Source organism: Emydura macquarii, unplaced genomic scaffold (genome assembly GCF_026122565.2).
Source record: "Emydura macquarii macquarii isolate MOO-44397 ecotype Brisbane River unplaced genomic scaffold, CSIRO-AGI_Emac_v2 contig_1363, whole genome shotgun sequence".
NCBI classification, from domain to species: domain Eukaryota; kingdom Metazoa; phylum Chordata; order Testudines; family Chelidae; genus Emydura; species Emydura macquarii.
In genome coordinates this window covers 2,581,081-2,603,446 of record NW_027131500.1, presented here as the reverse complement: position 1 = coordinate 2,603,446, position 22,366 = coordinate 2,581,081, and the positions used below count along the sequence as shown (strand labels likewise).

General features: G+C 39.9%; 1 protein-coding gene across 2 annotated transcripts in view; it reads left to right on the top strand.

The window, feature by feature from the left end:
• WWC2 (WW and C2 domain containing 2) overlaps positions 1-22,366 on the top strand; it is a 143,941-nt gene that overhangs the window by 16,706 nt on the left and 104,869 nt on the right. Inside the window, exon 1 of one of the 2 annotated variants that reach the window (XM_067551684.1) lies at positions 3,141-3,482. The exons of the other annotated variant lie outside the window; for it this stretch is intronic. The gene's annotated coding sequence lies outside the window, so the exon portion shown is untranslated. Of the gene's footprint in view, positions 1-3,140; positions 3,483-22,366 lie in introns of those variants that run through there. 2 annotated transcript variants of the gene reach the window in all.

The window sequence follows — 22,366 nt, the reverse complement described above, 5'->3', positions numbered from 1 at the left end:
TTCCTACCTTTTCCCCCAAGTAGGTTGAGTGCAGACACTGGAGGTTTTGTAAATGAATCTGAATAGCTATCTGTCTTGGATGGCTTAGACCAGGGGTGTCAAACATACGGTCAAACCTTTTTGATCTGGCCTGCATTTGGCCAGTTTAAGTGAGTCGTGCTGCTGCCGAAAGCGCCACTTTAAGTCCTTTCTCTGCGGAGGGCATTGCCACTTTAAGAAAATACCTTCCTCCGCAAAACCCAGGAGGCGGCAGTAAGATTTCTCGGCAGAGGGCATGGCCCACTGGAAAAAGGATTATTGGAAAGTGGCCCGGCATTGTCAGCGAGTTTTGAATGTGGCGAGTTTTGACGGCAGCAGCTGCCGAAAAGGGGAAGACGCCCCGAATTTTTCGGCAGAGGGTATTGCTCCTCGGGCATGGTCCTGCTGACGTGCAGTTTATGAAAATGTGCCCCGCAACCATCAGTGAGTTTGGCACCCTTGGCTTAGACACAACAAATCCTGCATCATGAGTTACTTAGATGACCCTTGTGGTCCCATCTATCCTTATGATTATATGATATTAGAGCATCTTTATAGGTGTCTTCTTATCCTGAAACCATTGCCTTCACTATTTTTCTTTAATCTGTGACTTTTCTCCAGTATCAACAGTTCTGTGCCCTGGTAGTAGGGGGTCTTTTTGGTGTATAACTAGAATTTGTTCCCTTCATGGTAGCAGTTAAAAGACAATGGAGCAAGTTAATCCCTACTGTCTCCACATGGACCTCGATAGTTGCAGTGGGATGAATCTGTGATGCTGTGTTGTATTTTAGCCTATAACTCGGCAAATTCATTGTGTATAAGGGGATCGTGAGGGCTTGCATTATAAAATTGGTATTAGAATCACAGGATAACTGGTCAACAGTTTATAATCCATTTTCATATAATGATGAAGACCATAACTTTTTAAACTGCATTAAATACCAAGATAAAATTCTCTTTGGAAAGGGATTCTCTTCTTGTAAACCAAAGAAGATGAAGAGTCTGTTAACCTTCGTGATAATCATGATCTTCCAATTATGAATATTCATGTTTTGTCTGATTATCAGATACTTTTACGCTTCAAGATCCATGATGGGATTTTTATGTTCTAAAGAATTTAGTCCAGTTTACACCATGGCTATCCCCACTAGCGCTATAATAAAAGCCAAGGTCTGTAGTAATGGCATTATGAGCCCTGCTTTTATGAGCATTATGAACATTGTGCATTATGAACATTGCAACAAAAATGTGTAATTTTTATATATAATTGGTTATGTTTTTGGTTCTGTATGTAAAATCTAAAGTAATTTTGTGTTGGTTTGGTTCTTGTGCAAATGACGTTAATTGAAAACTATGAACACTTGCAAAATACTGAGTATAGTTCCTGTATTAGCTGAACTCTTGGGACAGAGAATTGAAACATTCCAAGCATAGTGGTGGTGGGGCACTGCAAGACTGGATAGGGGAGAAGATAGAAGCTGGGGTCTAGACCGTTGAAGGCTCTAAAGGCAAAATAAGCAGTATCTTGAATTTCACACTGAAGTAAATAGGCAGCCAGTCTAAAGCACAAAGCAGAACTGATCTGTTTAAAATGTGAACTAATAGCTGCTGTGCTAGTGAGTGCTGCTATTGAAAGCCACAGACTGGCCAGCCGGTTTACCTCAAGTCACATTCTTTTGTTTTTTGCAGGCTTTTATGTGACCAATGATTCTAATCTGGATTTTACCCGTTGCTAAATTAGAGATTTTTTTTATTTAAATTTTTAGGGGAAAAATACCTCCGACAAACTACAGCTTTTGGTTGACCACAGTTAAGCATGATCAACAGCTGTGTTTGACTGGCGTATCCATGTTTTTAGCTGATCCTGCAATGACTAGAGGCATGGTAACGCTTGTGTACCATCAGAGGTTTCAAAAATTAGGATTCAATTAGCTTTGACAGAAGTTGGCGAGGAGAACCTGACTGAGGTTTTCAAATTTATGAAGGGCAGAGTGAAAACTGATTATTTATACGACAGGGTAAATAAACACAAGGACAAGGGGATGCTTGGTGAAACTGAAAGGGTAGTAAACTTATTCAGTTAAAGGAAATGTAGTCAGTGTGTGGCATTCATCATTGCAGGAGGCTATCGGGGCAAATAGTTTAAGGTGGATTCAACGGTGGGAAAAAGACTCGATGACTTTGACCATTAATGTTTTTCCTTATTGTTTTCTATGCTAAGACAATCTAACCTTATATTTTGTAGTATAAGATGATTGTCCTCTGGATGACTAAAGAAATTCACCCCCATGAATATAGGCCAGTGTAATTGCCTAGGTACATTTTTTAGAATTTTTACCTCCCTTCAAAGCAATCAGATGTTGATTATTGCTGGAAAAAGTGGCAAGTGGCTTCAGCTGGTATAGTAAACATTGATAGGAAAAACTCCTATTGTTAAGATGACTAACATCATATCAACATTGCAATATTTTGGAATGAAAAGTGCTCAGTCTCAAACAAATACTTGCTGTCTTTGCTCAACCTGGTACTGAAATGTGCATTATCTCTGGGGGAAGGAGGTGTGTGCACAGTCACACTTACTAATACTTTGACAAGACGTGAAGAATACCAGTTTATCCAACTGAAACATTTAAGAGCTTTGTTTAGAATTACTTAATTTGCCTTGTCTTGAACATACAGGGAAATTAACTAATTCTTACAAAACATGTCATAGTACCTTCCTTGACCACAAGGAGAAAGAAAGAAGGCTTTACATCTCATGCAATAGACCAGGGGTAGCCATACTTTTCGAGTCGCATACGATAAACTTCAGAAGTTCAAGAGCTGCAAGGCAAGACAGCCCCTTAACTTGAGCCCCGTGAACCCAAGTCAACTGGCCTGGGCCAGCCAGGGGTTTTTGATTGCAATGTACCCTTATTATCATTCCTCAAGGTACAAGTATTTTCAGTACTTTCAAGGTGGACCAAGGCAGGATACTGTCCTAAGGAAATTGAAGACTAAAGGATGAAGCTCTGAGACCACTCTTCATTTTATCATCAAGGATCCTGAAGGCTGTTGTCTGGAACTTTAGGATGTTTCTTGGGGACCTGAGGATTAGAGGTCCTCTTTGCTATGATGTGATCTCATGGGGGTGTCTGTCACTCTACACTTCACCCAGTCCTTTTATGGGAGGTGGAAAGGATCATTGTCTCCCACCAATATATTTCCTACTGGTTGGAGTTTTCCTGAGCAGCATTGTGAAATTCATCTGATTTTTTTACTAGCTTCACTGGTGCCCACTTTTTCTATTCAGAAGGTTGTGAAACCTGAAACCTTGTTCAGTCTTGCTGTACTGCAGTCTGGGGAAATCTATTTGCAGCAGTACAGAAACTGGCCCTTCATCTCTGAAGAACTAGGAAGACCAACAGGGTGTCAGTCTACTTGGTCTACATCTGAAAGCTTCTCCCATCCATAAGAGCTAGCAGGTATGTATTTTTATTAAAACTTTAGATTCTGCTTAAGTTGATAGCATTTACCTGGCAAATATTTCTATTGCCACATAGGAGTAGCTCTTTCAAGCCCTGCATTTAGATGGTAAATTATTTTACGGTGTGTAGCAATAAGGATAGTGTTCCTCCTTTTTATACTAAATTAGTGTAGTCATAACGTGAAAGACGTTTTATCTGTCTTCTCCAAACTCAGACCTCTTGGATGGGACTTCATTTTAAAACCTGATGTCCTGCAGTTGTCTCCTGAAAGTGCTTTGGGGTAGATTACTTGAATATAATTCTTCAGAATGGCATTTTGCTGTATTCAATAAATCTCAGCAGTTCCTATCTACCAATCCAGTTGTTTTAAATGAGTAAGTGTGGAGAGAACACCTAAATTAATGGAACCAGACAGATTCTATCCCTCTGCTTCAAAAATTATGTCCAATAGTGACCCAATTTGTGAAAGACTGATAAGTTTGGCAGTGAACAAGGCAGATACCTGACTTTTGTGTGGAATGACTGTTCCCCTTTAGATTCTAAACTTATGTTTGTGCAATAGGCTTTTCATTGCTTAGAATTCTAGCTTCTAGTCACAAGACACAAGAACTCCAATGTACCCTGCACTGGGGTTCCAGATTTGTACATACGGGCTTGATGATGTGTTTTTAAACATAATCATCTTTAAAATGAGTATTCAAAGATGAGAGATCTGCAGATCTTGTCTCTTACAAAGTCTCAAATTTTTAAAATGCTTTTCCTCATTTTTCCTGTAGCACATTTAATATAAAAGATTGATTCAGGTTTTAGTGATTTTTTAAAAATCACTATACTTTTCTATATAAGCTCTGTCTGGATGACACTAATAGATATTGGCGAAATAGTTCTGTGACATGCAGTTTGATCTAATTGAATTTGGTAAATTACAAGTTCAGCTTAAAGTAAAGCTCTGGTATTTGGTTTACATCTCTTACTGACATTTGTGGACTGCAGTTTGAATACTTGGATGTGTTCTGTCTTGAATTTGTCATGAATTTAAATTACCTGAGGCGGTCAATTATAGTAGTCTTTTGAACACTACCTATATGGCCCAATTAATTTTTAAAAAACTCTTGCAGTGGTGAATAATAAGAATATTTAAAATTTTGCAGCTAAAAATATGAAGTATTTCAAGTAATGATATACTGTATTAAGAGATGTTTCTGTTTTAAACATAAACTGTATGCTTTTAATAATGTATTTTGTGCTATTCCTCCTTGTGGAATGTTGTTCATTGTATATTCTGTTAAAATAGTTATTGTTTAAGGGCAGAAGATTTTTATTTGGGCTGTTTTACTATAAGGGATAAATTCCTCCCAGGAAGCACTTCCTCCTTGATCAATAGGAGTTATATTTACATATGTAGTAGTATTGTAGTTATAGTAAAATAGTAATATTCTTATATCCATATTGCATTAGTGCACCAAAATGTGCTACACACTTTTTTTCAAATGCAGAGATGGACATAGTCCTGGCCCCTAAGAATAAACAATCTAAAAAAACAAAGGTAAAAATAAAGGGGTATAAGCAAACTGATCGGGATAATAAGTAGAGCTGGTCAGAACACTTTCAACTAAATGAAATTTGACAAAATATGCTATTTCATCAAATCCCAAACATTTTGCTCAAATGTATCTGTTTCAATAAAGTTTTTTCTCAAGAAGGTTTTTTTGAGAGCGACTGACCCAGTGTCTGTAACCATGTGATTAGGACTCTGGCCTGAGATGTGGGAGACCCATGTCCATATCCCTGCTCTGCCTAATTACTTGGGAGACCTGGGATGAAAAAAACCTCTGCTCTGAATCAGGTAGACCCAGGGCTTGAACCTGGGTCTCCGCATCCTAGAGGAAGACCCTAACCACCAGGACATGTAGACAGACACAGAAAAGTTTAGGTTTTGATCTGAAAATTGACATTTCAACAAATCCGTTTTTGGAAAAACACTTGAAAGATCTTGCTTTTGTAGCAATGTGCAACAAAAATATATGTCAAAACCTCAAAAGTTGCTGAGAAATGGAATTGTAGTCTTCCAGACAGCTCTAGTGATATGCTTCTCTGACTAGTTATAAGTTATTGTTTAGCTTATAACAGGAATTCCACATAACTTTTAACCACAGCAACCTTTTGTTTCAATTTCAGTGTCCTCTGTACTCTCCCCTCCTTTAAATAAATGAATTCCAGAGACAGATTAAATAAATAAATAAACAGACAACAGTAGAGTCATGGAAGAAGTGGGTCTTCAGGAAGGAATTAAATGAGGGTAGTGGCTTTGTGGTCCCTCTCAGGGAATTCCATGTGTCTGAATATTGTGGAATAAACAGAGAGGTGGTTAAAGGTGACAAAATATGGGAGAACACACAATTTTTCATTGTGCTAACATCCACATTCCAGTGGGTCTTTGCAGCTTGCGACTTGGAGCCAGTATCTGACTTGTCAGTTACTGGCAGCTGGAGAATTCAGGGGGAAGGCCGTTCATGCCAGTCTTGTTCTGTCTCCACAGCGGCAGCCAAGTTCAACCAGACCTCCCTGCTGCAGAGCTCTTCTGACAGAAAATTCCAAACTTCATTTCAAATTTCAGACCAACAGCTGGGCTTAGGAATTTGGCCATCTGAATTGTAACTTTGTCCTAGGGCTACTTTTGCCTTTTGGGAATTTATTTCCCTCTTCAATTCTGCTCCCTCCTTCAGAGGTGCTATGATGGCTGGGACCTCTGCAGCTTTTTGAGGAGAAAGCAAGGCTGAAAAAATGGGGGGCGGGACAGGTGTGTGTGAAGGACAACGTCTGCATCCCCTGCTCCAGTCCCCTTCAAGTATCTTAATGGGGCATTTGGCCTCTTCTATAGGCAGAATTTATTTTCCCCACTTCAGCAGGTTATTCCAGGCTTGGGTTCCCTTTGACACCACCCTCCCCTCCCCCCCTTCCATAGGCAGAAAAGGAGGCAGGCAGGATTGGAGGAGGTTGCTTTTCTACCAAGTGGAGCCACCATTCCTTCTCCATAAGGCAAATCTCGCCTATGTCTCTAAAGTCTGCTGCCACGTCTCCAGACTGTGGCACTTGGCCATCTCCACCCCTCTACTCCTTCTTGGGCCACAGCTGTGGGGTATTTGAAATGCCCCTCAAACATTATGGGTGCCAGAGAACGCAGTAAGACTTATCCCGGCTGCTCCCTTGAAGATACCCGGATAGACTTTTCAGTGAGTGCTTTGAAGCTGTGCTCAGAATGTCTGGTTAAAAGCCCAAGAAAACACCAGGCTCGTGTCCCCAGCTGCCACCGCAGGTCACCATGCTCCACCAACTGGATTAATGTCCTCAGCTGCCACTGAAGGTCACCAAGCACCACTGCTTCTTTGCAGTTCTCCTAGCAGCTGGTTGTGGAGGGAGAAGTGGGGAGAGCAACCCAGGCACAGGAGAACAAGCAGGCAGTAAAGGGACTCTCAGCCTATCACACACTGCTTTTGAGCCCCCTCAGTCTCAGTTGTATAAGGACATAAACTTCCTCATTGTGCACTGATCAAAATCCAACCAGGTACCACTACCAAAAGTAGACGTGGCAATTTTCCCTGGAAGCATAGAGTTTCTAACCATCCACAAAGGGAGATTTTTACCTGTGTGGTTGGAATATTGGAGGCAGAAAACATGTCCTGGCAATGTGACACACTTCATGGTTGTGTTGTGTAATACGTATTGATGCTGAGTTGCAGCGATATGATGACAATTCACTGTACTGCTTATTTCTTGACAAGACTTCACCTGACAATGAACTTTGTGGCTGATTTGGTGCCATTAGATGAATTCTCTTGTTCTTCAAGGTTCTTCATATCTGTGTTAAAGAAACGTGTAAACCAAATCAGAAGTCTTGCTCGTAATGTCAATTTGTGACAATGAAACAACTTTAATCCGTTCAATGTAGTGGTGCATAAAGGAAGAGAATATGACAAAAGGGGAGTGTGTTTTGCATGTCTTTGGCATATACCAGTGATATCAGCCGTAAAACCCTCTCACTTGAATTTTTCCAGAATTGTGAGGCACAACTATTTTTTTTCTTTTAAAGTGTATTTGAGAATAGAGGTTTCGACAAAAAATAAATAAAAGAGAAATAGATCTTCATGGACCATGAATCTCAGGCTGAAAGTCTATAAACTAAAAAATTATGCAGAGCATGTTTAAGAAATATCTTAAACTACTGCTTTTTGTGTTTCAAACCTCTGCTTTTGTTGTGTTTAATTACGAAAGTGCTGGGCAGCTTGGCACAAATACACACACACAGAACTGGAAGTGTAAGTGATTTCAACTTGCAAATATGTATTGCTTTTAGAATCATGTGGTGAAATAACTGATTTTTCATTGCAGGAAGCCCTCAAAACTGTTTTTCCTTTTAAACTTCCAACTCTTTCCAAAAAAAAAAAAAAAAAAAAAAAAAAAAAACCAGAAAAACAAATCTCCGTTTCTAACTGATTTAAATCACTCATTGTTCTGTTTGAAGACAACATTTGAAAATTCTCTTTAAGATTTCTTTTTCTCCCCTATCCCTAGTTAAACATGCCAGGCCAGCAAATTCCTGGTTCTCTTAAACATGCAACAGAATCCCCAGAGTCTAAAACAAAGAAAACAGAATTATGTCAGTGTGTCTCTCTTTCCTTCCTCGTATCTCTCCTCTTACACAGGTTCTGAAATAGAATGAAAGCCATATTGAGTCTCTGGGAATGAACTCAAAAAGTAAGTTGTTCACTCACCACCCCCACCACCAGTTTGCAGGCAGGTTTTCTCATTAGGCCAAATTCTGTGTCAGTGTACATATGTGCAACTCCCATTGAAGTTGTTTATTATGCCTTATATCCAAGGGTAGAATAAGGCTCTGGGAGTGTATTTGAAATGTATTTAGGCATCTAAAAATGCAGGTAGGTGCCTAGTGGGATTTTTTAAGAGCACCTAAACAGATTAGGCACCTAACTCCCATTAATTGAAATGGGGGAAGGTGCTTATCTGTATCTTTAAACACCTAAATACTTCAAAAATCTGGCCCTGGATGACTAACCCCAGCAAGGAGAAAATATGGTAAGCAAAGCCTCCCAGTACGTGCAGTCTGATTTTTTTTTAAGGCTTGAACACAGCATGAAATAAATAATTTTTCCAAAGAAAGTAAGCATATAGCATAGAAAACTGGAGAAGGTAATACCATCTAAAGTGTGTTCAATTTGTATTACTATCTACATAATATTTATGTAGATAGTAATATGCTTTCATTGAGACGTGTACAGAAACATTACACAAGTTACTTGATAGTTGAGGTCTGTATCTGGGGCATCTCATAAAAGTAATTCTTCGCTATTTAGCTTAAAAGAATAATAAATGGCAAGTGGAGACATCACCCTTTGCCAAGACAAGTGTTATCATATATTTCCAGTGTATTAAAGCTCATATTTTGGTCTTGCATTGCTCAAACTGAACGGGAGCTGTACTCGTAGCCAAATACTCAGTGATCTTACCAAATAATCCTTTTTAAAAATGTAGTTTATGAGAAATTCTAGAAGTATGTGAAATTATAGCTTTTCAGTCAGCTGAAACCTTGCTTTAATGGCATCATGCCTCATCCAGGACAGAAGATATGTACAGTGTGTGAGATTACTATTCAATCAATGCTTTATGCTTAGGCTCTGTGTTTTTGTAAAAGTGCCTCTGTTTAAAATAAGGCAGCATTTTAGGTTTCAGTGCTATCAGCAACTCCTTTTAAAGTTCACGGTCTTAAAGCTTCCATAATAAAGAGAGAAGTTCTGGCTTGAAGGAACAGCCAAGCACAACTTTAAAGCACCTGGAACCTCTCACCGGCGGGACTTAATGTTTCTTTAACTTGGCTTCAGCTCACTGATAATGGCTGTACAGATTGAAGGCAGTGACAGCTTCCATGACTTTAGTGGTGCAGGATCATGATCAAAGTGTTAAGTGCCCTCAACTCTCATTCTAGAGGTGTTCAACCCTTTCAGGATCAAGCTCATTGGCATAAATTTTTACTCACGGAAATTTGAATGTCCATTAGAATGATATGCTATAGTAACTGACTGAGAAGGTGCTGCCATTCTTTATATTGCAGCAGAAAATGCATATTAGTTCTCAAAAATTGTCCCTTGTCATATAACCTTTGCTTTGTAATCAATAATTGGTCATTGTCTTTCTTGGCGCGGGGTAAGATCAAACGCATGGGGTTTTTTTTGGCCATGTTGAGCTTCACCTGGATATCCACCTGGAGATGCCAGAAAGACAGGAGGAGATGCAGGATTGGATGGAGGGGAAACAAGTAGAGAAATAAATTTGTGAGGTGTCTGTGTTAAAGATGGTATGTGCTGCCATACTTGTGGGTAAGAGTACATAGAAACAGTCTTTGGAGAGAGAAGAGCAGGGGTTCAAGGCAGGAGCTTTGGGGAATGTCCCATAAAGATAGTTGGAGTACAGGAGTACACACGAAATGGGACTCTGAAGGTGCAACTGGAGAGGTAGTAGGAGGATCATGAGAAGACTGAGCAATGAAAGACAATTGAGGACTAGGGGGTTTTTGACTGTAAGCTGTTGAATGATCAAGGAAGCTAAAGAAACTGACTGTGTTTTGGATGTTTGTTTTTAAAGCCCAAACACCTGAGATTAGTTGTCAGATTTCCTGGTTCCCCCAGCTGAAGGCAGATCCTACAGCTGTAGGCCTTTGGGGCCAGAAAAACCAGCTGTGAATGTAGATTCTAATTTTGTACCAAATTAGTTTTCCATAGTAATACTAAAAATTAATATTGACTATTTATTAGTCATAAATGGGGCTATTAATATACATTCAGAATTTTGTTTTTTAAAAAAGTAGTTTGTTTTTAATTTAAGAGAATTCCTTCATGACCCCAAACCAACAAAAGCAAAGAGCATCTTTAGGAAAACTCTAGTGACTCATAAAACATTAAATAGCTAAATAATTAGACTATATTAAAAAAATATAAAATATCTGTGTCACTGTTTCAGTATCTCCTTTAAATGAATAAATGCTGTCCATGGTGGGTGGGGAATACAATCTTAAGGCTATTTCCTAACAAGGGCTCAGTTTGCTGATGATATCATTGGCAACTGTCGATCCAAACTGGATCATGGACCATGGTATACACGTAAGAGGTCTAATCAGTTTCCTGATGAATCTGCTTATGACTGACCAGCCCAATTTGAGAGCAACACAGCTTGTGACTAGCTCCTTGCCCTGCCTGAGGCTCCACTCCCCTACCCACCCTGCTCTTGCTGGCCAGTCCACCGGAGCAGCCCCGAAACCCAGAGCAGCCCCAGCCAGCCAGAGGAGTTCTGAGGCACACCGCAGCCTGGCCCCTCAGCCTCCATTACCCACTGCATGGTGTGGGGGCCTCGGGGAAGGGGTGGAGCAGGGGCGGGAAGAGGCATGGCCACCATTGTCCGAAGGCCAGACCGAGTCCCGAAGTTCAGTACCTCAATGGTTGTAGCTTCTGCCAGAGAGCAACAGATTAAAGCTGCTGCTGACTGCCTAACACCTCAGTGAGGGTGTGTTTCTGTCAGGGTGATGTCCCTTAGCCTTACTCAACCAAGGAATACCCACAAGTCAGTGGGGGCTAGGGTTTTGAGGCTTCCTTGCCTTACTCTGCATGTTGCTACATTGTGGTATTTTATAGGAGCTACCCTGACATCAGTAGCCCCACCACATTGCCACCAGGCCGTCCAGTCGACCGTAGTTTATGGTCATATTCTGGATGTATGTAATGTAGGACTAAAGTCACTTGCTTCACTACTGGAAAGCATTGGAAATCAGTTTCATCACTATGAATTAACTTCTGTAGTTTGGAGGGGGAAAATAATTAGCCTAAATATCAGCTTCAATTAAGGAATATTAAACTAACTCATTTGTGAATATATTATTAGAACTTACTTTACATGCACATTGAAATTTTGATTTCCAACTTTCTCTAACTGTAGATTTTTTTTTTCTGTGCTACTTTGCATCATCACACAATCAAGATGGCAGTATACTGTTTAGTTATCTCACTTTTTAATATTCTTAATTTTACATGTTTTAGTTAATGTCTTTGTCATTACAGTGAGGATCAGTGCAGCTTTTGGAAAAATTACAGAATTAAAGTATACTTATTTTGCTATGACCAGATACTGCAGCTGGTATGGTTACTTTTCTGTAACCAAGACATAACAGCATCAGTAAAGGAAGCAGTGACAGATTTAATGCTGCATTTCTTTGCATTCTGGTTTAGGCTCTTAAAAGAAAAAAAAGGGAGGTTAAAGAGATACATAGTTATTTATCTATGTATGCATGGCATATTTGGTATCTTTCTCCACTCTGGAACAGAAGATTAGTGAATCATGTTCCATAGCTGAACTTGTGATTGTATCCAATGATGAAACTGTTATAGTCCTAGAATCATTGAGTCACAGAAACTTAGGGCTGACAGGGACCTCAAAGCCATCAAGTCCAACCTCCTGCACTATGGCAGTACCAAGTAAATCTAGACCATCCCTGACCGATGTTTGTCCAGTCTGTTTTTAAAAGCCCTTATTATGGGGATTCTACAACCTTCCTTGAAAGCCTGTTTGTCACTGTGAATTAACTTCTGTAGTTTGAAGGGGTTGAAGTTAATTAGCCTACATATTAACTATCCTTATTAGGAAAAATGTTCTAACTATATGTAACTTAAATCTCCCTTGTTTCTAATTTAATAGGTCAAGTAATAATGTATCTCCAGTGGACATGGAGAACAATTGATAACTCTCTTCTTTATAACAGCTTTAACATACGCGAAGACTGTTGTCAAGTACCTCCTTAGTTGTCTTTCCTCAAAACTAAACTCACCCAGTTTTTTAACCAGCTCTATGAGGAAAAGTTATTCTAAACGTTTTATCATTTTTGTTGTTCTCTTCTGGACTGTCTCTAATTTATCCACACCTTTCCTGAAGTGTGGCACCCAGAATTGGACAGTGTTCCAGTACTGAGGCCTCATCAGTGCCAAGTAGGGTGGAATAATTTCCATGTCCTACATACGAACGCTCCTGTTAATACACCCCAGAATACTGTCACAAGTGCATCCATTTGTGATTCATTATAACCCCCAGATCCTTTTCAGCAGTACTATCAGGGATGCTGAACTATCAGACGTTTATTTCTATCATTGTCTTAATATGTCTTAGTGCCTTAGAGATTGCACTGAAGATCCTGATCACTTTTCACTAACAAGTCTTCTAGACAGCTGATCACTGCAGTGCTGCTTTATGTAAATAAGTATTTAATACAAACTTTATTTTCCTGTAGGTAAGCACTTAGCAAGCTGGCAAACACTGAATATTTTAGTCTTCAACTCTATTTTTTTTTTTTAAACCCTAGGTTTTTAGAAAACTCACCTGAGTTATGTGTTTTGATGAAGTATTATTTTCATGAATGGGAAAGATTAATGGTACTGGTTACAGATAAGCATAACAGTGAAGTAGATCCATTTGCAAACAGCTTTCTTGCATAGCTGTGCCAATATACTTCAATCCTTTCCAGATACAATCTCCCCCTGTGATTACATGTATGGCACTTGTTTGCATAGAAATGTCCTGTATTGTACTTTTTCTATTTGTACCTTTTAACAGTGCATTCTGTGCAAGACACTGACCAATTGTGAACAGCCATGTACTGAGTGTAACAGTACTATTCTAATATTAAGGCCTAACCTATTCCTAAAACTTATCAGCCTGACTATGTTGGTGTGAAAAAACCACATCCCCTGGAGACCTGGCTATGCCAACAAAATCCCCAGTGTAGATACAACTATTTGTCGAGGTGGTGTTCTTATACTGGAAGAACTTCTTCTGTCGGTGTACGCTGCGTCTACGCTAGGGGCTTGTCTTCACTTACCTCTGAGATTCGGCAGCAGTCGACCAGAGTTACACAAGCTACGCAAAAAACTTGCGTAATTCCTGTCGACTTCTGTGCTTCTCTTCTGCATTGTGCTGACAGGAACCGCGTTCCGGTCGATGCAGCGCTATGTTACTTGTGGAGGTGGTCTTAATATGTTGATTTCTGGATCAACTGAGCAGGTCTTCACTGACCGCTCAGTCGATCCAGAGAAATCGATCTGATGGTGGCGAATTTGCCGCCATCAGTGAAGACATAGCTTAAGTGGCTATGCTGGCGTAATTATGCTGACATAAGATCTGTCCATAGACCTAGTCTGAGCAACTTCTGAGCAAAAATAGCCAGTTGTATTCTGTACTTATGTCACTTGATGCTGAATCTACTACACTCATTTTATTTGAGAGCTTTGAGCATGGCTTGCACAGTTTGGTGCCGTGTCACCCTTTTTGGAGCTAATGTAAAACATACAGTAATGTAGATTACAACCAACCAACCTGGATGTCTTTCTGTTTAAAACAGCGGCTATTTTTTTATTGCTACATACTGAAGTTTTAATTTCAGATGTGACAAGTCGTATCAAAGTTGTTAATTTTAAGATGTGGAAGAATGGGCCTTGCAGCCAGGAATTCCTGAATTCTATTCTTGCTTCTTGGCCCCAGACTTATTACGTGAGCTTTTTTAAAACACATATTTTGGGAGGCAGGGACTGTCTTCCTCTGTTTGTAAAGCACCACAAATGGCCACTTGCCCAACTTTTCAAACTTAGGTGACTACTGTTCGACATCTAAGTAAGTGACCTGACTGTCAGAGGTGCTGAGTGATGCTCCCACAGAAGTAATTTACTCCTTCTGAAAATCTCTTCACTTTTAGATGTCTAAATATGTTTCTAGGTGCCTAACTTTAGGCAACTAAGCTTAAAAATGTGGGCCATCACCTCCTTCTGTTTTTTCCACTGTAAAATGGGGATGCTGATTGATTTCGTACCTCAGAGGGGTATTGTGAAGATTGATTAACATTTGTACAGTTCTTTGAAGATATGAAATGCTGCTGCTGATTTTATTATGGACTGCTGATGACAGTGGTATAGTATGTTTCGTAAATCCATTTTTCTTTTGACTGGGCTATGTTTGCCTTCTGAACCAATGGTACCAACGACTGGTAAGCTGTAAGCAAGAGGATGGGATCATGCATCTTTGTATATGTGAGAATGTGGGCACCAGAATTGTGCATTTACTGGAGTCTGGAGAGCTAGGAGTTGGCAAAGCTTTAAAGAAGGAAGTTCAATATTTTATGGTGCAAAAGGAATGAAGGCATGAATGGTGACTGCCATACTGTTGGACTTGAGGCAGTGGCATCCATGGCTAATGTTACAAGGTCACAGTAGATTTAGAAAGATGGTATATTCATGTTTTGTGGAAGGATGGATTGATTTAAATCAAGGCGATTTAAATCATGATTTAAATAAAGTTTCCCACTGATACTTCTTCACATATTTCTTAAACAATTGTGCAAATCTGATCACTAAAACATGTTAATTTACAACTCAGTACAGCATTTTACAAGATCTAGGAGGGTACACTTTGTGTAATTTTTTAGATAACTTGATTTTTATTAATTTAGGAAATAGTACATAATACTCATTATCTGTGTCAAGCTGCAGATGCAGCAGCAGTACATTAGGAATGGTAAGAACGAAATCACACACACAAACACAATAGCACTTATATTTTATTAAACTAAATCTTAAATGTTACATAAACGTTTCACATTTGCAATTGCAGCAGTCTCCTGAGTTGCCGGCTCTCGGCTGTCCTTAAACTCTTGTTTTTTTAATTTTCAAATTTTATTAACTAACGGACAAGTCATCACAACACTAAATGTACGCTGTCCTTAAAACTTCTATAACTAGCTCTCATCTTCTTCACTCCCACTGTCATTTTTATTCATAGACTGAAACAAATACGAGTTTTCCTGCTTTTTCAGCTTCTAGTCGATTTCTTAGCTTTGAGTGAACAATACCAAATGATGAAAATATTCTCTCTCTGCCTGCGGAGGAAGCTACTGCTGTGAAAAGTTGGCTTAGCAACTGAAGGAACTCTGTTTCAAGGTGCCTGGCTAATGATTTCCACCAATTCAGGGGAGTGATTTTGTTCAAAACATCATCAGTAAACAGGTACTGTTTAAATGGTTCCGCTCCAGCCCTGAAATTTATTATGACTGGCATAACTGAGGAGTGATTTTGAGATGCCCATGCCATGGCAGCAGCATCTTTTTCAGAAGTTAGGCATTTACCTCTGTATCTGGGGTCAAGAATGTTCGCAAGAAAATGAGGTGGAGTTTAGTGCATGATCCATTCGCTTCTTTAATGCCTGCAGTTTAACTTTTTGGTGAGGCATTTCTTTCTTCAATGTCTCTTGAAATGCCTTCCAAATTTCAACAGCATTAGCAATGCAGCAACAATTTCTCTGAAGTTTGTTTATGGATATAGGCTTCGGTATACTGAGCATATCCTCTGCATTCCTCTTTAATCCAATGTTAGATACTTTGGATGAGATACTTCCATCTATTTTTATCATGATTTTCTTCACAAAGTTTTATGAGAATAGGCCAGTTCTTACTAAATTGTTCAAAGCAATCAACCAGGAATTTCTTCAAAATATTCCCAGATAGGGTTTCTCTTACACCCAGAAGACATGGCAGTTTTTCTGTGGCGAAAGTGTGGGGGAATATAGGAAGCTGTGTGTGTACTGAATAATGTCTTCCTTTTTTCTTTCCAGTCCACTCCACTGTTCCTTTCTACTCTTCCTCCATCCTTTGTCTCTCTGTCTTTAAGACTGTGTCTTAACTACTGCCTCTGCCTTGCTTGGCGCACTCCACCACCACATAAGCATAGAACAAGAACAATCCTATACAGCCTGTGGTTTTTCTTTGCACATATGACTTTAGTCTGCTGAGAAACAGAAACTGAAACAGAAACTGGAAGCCTAGAATTTTCAAGAAGCAAGAGCTGGTAGTTAGGCTGCACAGACTAGAGCCATTAATTCATTTTTATGAGACTGTAAGTGTAGGTTTAGCATGTTTGTGATGGGATTTAATTGTAACTCTTATTTTTTAAATGAGAGAGAAATTAATATTTTATTGATTTAAAAATAAAAACCGATTTTTTTAAAATAAATTATTTATTTTTTATCCACCCTTTTTTTTGTGGTCTAGACTTTCTCTGTCTGCCACAGTGATGAGCCTTTATGATGGGTTGCATAGCTTTCCATTTATTTGTGCACACTCTAACCAGGAACGGAGTTTGAGATGCTCCATATACCAGTTTTGTGACTGAGGGTTGGGGTAGCCCATGCTGTCAGAAAAAATGCATGAAATTGCCTGGGTGGAGAGAACAGACATTGGCTAGTTCAAGGAACGTTTCAGTCTGATAAGCTGTTATCGTTGCCTGAAAAAGTTGCAACAATTATTCTAAGTATGTATAATACATATTCTCTCCAATAAAATACCTGTTTAATTTTGAATGTTTATGTTCTAAATACATTGACTTAATAGAAATATCAACTTTTTCACAGTTTCTGACTTTTCTGCTCCTGAAATGAAAAATTACAAGGGAGAGTCAAGCAGTTGAGAACTGGAAGTACTTTGAAAAGGGCAAAGTACTCTTACTTTGAGTAATTGTCATGCCAAATGTTGCTTACTAAAGAGGAACTCTTGATCAGTATGATGAGAATGAAAAAGGATTTATAATCCTTATGGCCCATCCCCTTTTGAATTCCATTCTGATAACCACAGAAAAGCATATTTGACCTACAAATCACTAAATCAGCTTGCACAGTAGGGTAAAGTTCTGGAATGAAGAAAGGAGATTTAATTCAATACAGAGTCCCTGCCTAAACAAATTAAGGAATATGTGCAGTGTTTCTTTTAGTCACAGAGTAACAATGCTTACTTTGCTGTATTAGTTAAAGCTTTTGAAGGAGGGTTGGGTGGGGGTGTGGGTGTGTTTGAACTCTCAGTGAACACTTTAATGTTTACTGTTATATAGTTGTTGCATACTTCTCATGCCTTAAACTTTATTACCAATGGGAATAAATCCCATCTAAGACTTAAATTCAATTAATACTGCAAGTAAAGAACGTAAAAACATTGGCAGTGCTAAAGGGACTCAATACTTAAACCAACAGAAACAATACCGTTTTTTAATATGGTGTTTGAATGTTATGGATCTGTCTTGGATTGCATATAGAAAATCATTTTCATTTTAACTAATGCACTGAAAGATGGAATTTTGAATATTCAGAGAATCAGATTCTTTGTGTGGAAGTGGGGTTAACAAACTGGCACACTTTTACATTACAACCAGTTTTCAGATGTGTGGTTTTAAAGTACTTTGACATTTCAATATTAGTGGGGTTTAGATTAATGTTAGACTTTTATATGAAGTGACTAACAAATAGCTTATCAAAGATAAACTCCAAAAGATTGTGTTTTGTGTTCTCTCCAGCCCCCACGTTAGTCTGATGTTCCCATTACATTTCACTTTTGCAGAATCCATCAGACCACCCACTAACGTGTAGTTTCTCTAGAACAGTGGTCCCCAAAAATTTTACAATGTGTGCCCTCCCCAGGCCGGGCCTGGGAGCAGGGTGCAGTCAGGGGCTGAGGCTGGGACTGGGGTGGGGCCCCAGGGACCAACTGCAGTGGCTGGGGGCCGAGATCGGGGGATGGCTGCGGTGGCAGCCTGGGGACAACCAGAGCTGGGGGGTCGAGCATGTGAACTGAGGCCAGAGCTGTGGCTGGGCCAGGGGCTGTGACCAGGCGCCGGGGACTGCGGTGGCCAGAGCTGGTGGGCCTGGGCACCGCAGCTGGGGCCTGTGGCCTGCGGAGGAGTGACCGGGCCGGGGGCTGGGGCTAGAGAGTGGGACCAGAGCAGAGCTCCGGGCAGAGCAGGCCTGGGTGGTGCTGCCTCCCCGCCCTCCTTGGGGCCTGGCCCAAGCCCTGCCATGCCTCCTCAACATTCCTCCATGCCCCCCAATGGGGGCGCACCCCACAGTTTGGGACCCTGTGCTCTAGAGATTGATGCTCTGACATGCAATTGTAGCTGAAGTAGTTTGAAGAAACCCCTTGCATTATCTAGTCTAAGGGTTGTCGAACTTTCTCTTACATCTTAACACAAAGATTGTCTCTTGGACAGATCCCTCCAACTCAGTCTCGTGGACTCTGCCATTTGCAGTCACACAAAATCTGTGACAACTATACTTTCCATGTAAGCAATTCATAATGTAGTTTTAGTTGTTTTTAATGCAGTTTGGCTGCTGGAAGTGGGGAGAACCAGTGCTGTGGAGTCGCTTTGGACCACTCTTTGGGAACTTTGATCTAGTCCATCCGTCTGCTGCAGAGGAAGAGAACTGGGCTATACTCTACATCAGTGGTTCTCAACCTTTTTTTCCCCGAATACCACTCGGGCCAGGTACAGTCAGGTCAAGTACCACTTGACCTGATTGTACCCGACCCGAGTACCACTCGGGGGAAAAAAAGGGAGGGGACGTGCGGCAGCGACGGGGTTTCGCGGCGGCGGCGGGAGGGATTTGCGGCGGGGTTTCGCGGCGGCGGGGAGAGACATGGGAGAAACAATACCGGCCGCCGAAACCCTTCCGCCGTTTGCCCGTTTTCTGCGGCAAAGTTTCGCGAGGGCGGGCGGGAGGGCATTTCCGGCGGCGGATTCGGCGGCGCGGTACGGCTCGCGTACCACCCAGCCTTCTCGTAAGTACCACCGGTGGTATGCGTACCACTGGTTGAGAAACGCTGCTCTACATGGTATTGAAACAATAATTCAGCATGTGTTAAGAATTGTTGGGAAACGATTGGAATAGAAACTGATGATCTAGGCCTCAAGAGTTACATAAATATCGTGATTAAGCTCTTTAATGATTGGAGCGTGAGACAGAATCAGCACCTCATGGGATCCAATCCTACCTCTGCCACTGAATCACTGGATCTGATCCAAAGACTTCCATTGGCTTCAGTGGCATCTGCTCAGGCCCTATGTGATCTTGGGCAGTTCTTTGTTACTTGTTTTAAAATTTATTATTCTACTTGATTACAGTGGCTCTCAGGAGTATTCCTGAAATTAAATGTTTGTAAAGATCTTTGAGATGCTAATGTGGGTGGGACTTTTCACAAGTACTTGGCATTGATCTAGGTCGTCTACTACTGAAATCAATGTTAAAATTCCCATTGACTTCAGTGGGAGCAGAGTTACATGAACAATGAGTGCTTTTGAAAATTCCACCTATAAATATCATTTACTATGATGGAAGCTTCAGAGGGGGGAATTCTGCACATGAAGTTTCAAATCATTTTCTCTGGATGTTGAAGTGAGCAGAGTGAATTATAGAAATGGTATATAAAGTCACAAAAGAGGAAGAAAAAGGAAGAGGGAATGATTCTAACTCATGTATGGTGATGGTGATTTTCAGTGCTGGTTCCTGTTCTTATACCCTGTTGTTGGGTTAAATGTACACTCAGATGCATTCTTTCTCCAGTTCCAAAATTAAACTTTGGGGAAAAAATTAATATAATTTTCTGTCTGTCTGCAACCTTGTACTTTGCTGGGGACATTCACCACAGATCAGCCAGAAGGCCAGGCATGTTAATTTTCAGTGCTGACTTCATCTTGGGAATTCAGGGAGGATGAAGGTTTTCTAACAGCCATTGCCCATCCAACACCATCAGTGCAACAAAGGGTGGGTTGCCCAAAGTTCACCGCTTCCTCCCCTGCACCATATATTTGGTGGCTAAATATTCCTTGGATAATTATCTAAACCAAGTTTAGAACTTCAGTACATGCTCTATGGATGTATATTAAGGGGTTCAGAATGCGAACAGTAATTTAAAAAAAAAAAAAAAAAAAAAAAAAAAAAAAAAAAAAAAAAAAAAAAAAGCAAGCAAATGTTCAAAGATAATTGCCAATGTCTTCCAACCAAGTTGCCTAAATTTTAGGCTCCTGATTAAAAGTAATCTGATTTTCCATATAGTGATTTTATGGGAACAGCAGGTGCTATCTTTTGAAAACCCAGGTTTCTCCTGTTGAGGAACCTAAATATGGGTCTAAGAGCCTAACTTGATAGCTTTTTGAATTTTTCCTCTGTGATATCAATCATTCAGAACAATGAAACTTGAACTGAGCTGGGAGAAAATTGCTTTCTAGTCAAGAATACAACTAGGTGAAAGATGCTGTATTTTAAAATACGATAGTTCAGCAAATTAAATCATTCCTTTTAAAGCCAGATTTTTCAGAAGTTTTCACACACAATTATTGCATTTACACGTACAATTGTAGTTGTCATGCAGGTCCTGCTTATTTGCCAGTGTATATGATGCAGTGCATTTCATCAGCTTGATCTGTTCTTTAGGTGTCATGAGAGTCACTTTTATTATTTAATTTCTGAAAACATACAAGGTATTTTCCCCCTTAAGCTGTCAAACTTTCCAAAATATTGGCATAAAAGTATTGATCCCTATAACAAACTTATCATTTATGATCATTTCCCATTCTCAAGTCTCTAATGCAATATTTCCACCCTAATGTCACTTTGTTCCCCATTATTTGTTGCATCATGTCTGAAATAAGATTGTAAGCTCTTTGGAACACACTTTCTCTTATTTGCCTTTTAAATGCCTAACATTCTTGAGCTGTTCAAATAATGCCAATTGCAAAATCCATTTGTGTCTGCCTTTGTGGTAAAGGTCTTAAAACCAATACTTCAGTTATTTTTATTTCTCAGTGATATAGCCGCCCAGCTCTCCAAAGTAGCCTTGTAATAAACAGTGTCTGAAATCAGAAAGAAAGAAAGAAAGAAGGGAAAATTGGTAAGACAAACATTTCCATGTTCAGTTTACAGGTAGTGACTGAGCAGAGGGAGGAGAGTGGGGGTTGGGAGGGGAGGAGAGAGGATTTAAAAAAAATACAGGATGTGCCTTAACACATGCACTAATTAAAGTTAGTAGCACATTTTAAGAAAACTTTAATAAACTTAAATATGATGATAGTTTTCTGCCTTTATCAACATGCACAACTATATTTTAAAATAACCTATAATAGCACCCAACATAATGGCCTTTTTATAATTCCACTGCATCTGAGCTTCCTCTGGAAAGCTCAAAGGTCATATCATTTGGTTTATGGCTGTGGAATGATCCCTGCCCAGGGAATGGTTATCAGACATTCCTAACATTCCATGTGTCTAATATTTAGGTCTTACATGCTAGTGCAGGACATGTTTCTGTGTGAAAGAAAAATGCAGGAGAAAACTGCCATGGCACCAAAAAAACCCATAACACCCTTTCAAAATATTCAACATTGAACGTGGTGCTGTAGAGTGGCACACATTGCAGTAGTTTAATTTCTTTATAGTATAGCATACCAGTGTGAGAAACTGAAACTACCACTTTCTAACTTTCTTTCTGCATTTAATTATTTGATGGTTTTTCCCAACATTGTGAGCTGATGGAATGATGTTGCAGAATATATAGCTACATTCAGCAGGGCCTTTTCTCCAGGGATGATGATTAAACTAACTGTTTTCTGCTTATAACATAAGCAGAAACTTGCCAGCATGCAGTTCAGCTTAGTTCTATTGACCTATAGATATGGATCTCTTCCTTACCAAAAGCATTCTTCCCCTTCTGAGTCTCAGACTATCAGTCAGCCCTTCTCCTGAACACCTGTGTGAGGAGAAAGAGGGATGCTAAATAAGCTGAACCCTTTTGTAACTGGGGACTAGGCAGTGTCCTTGCACGATATTACAATTATAACACAAGCAATATAGTTTTGATTAATGTTAATGAGAGCCTTTTAAGAGGCATAAATTAAGTGAACTGCAAAGCAAAAGCTTTGCTCCTCTTTCTAAGAGGAATAGACTCTTAGGTTTAAGTTCTTGTGTGTTCC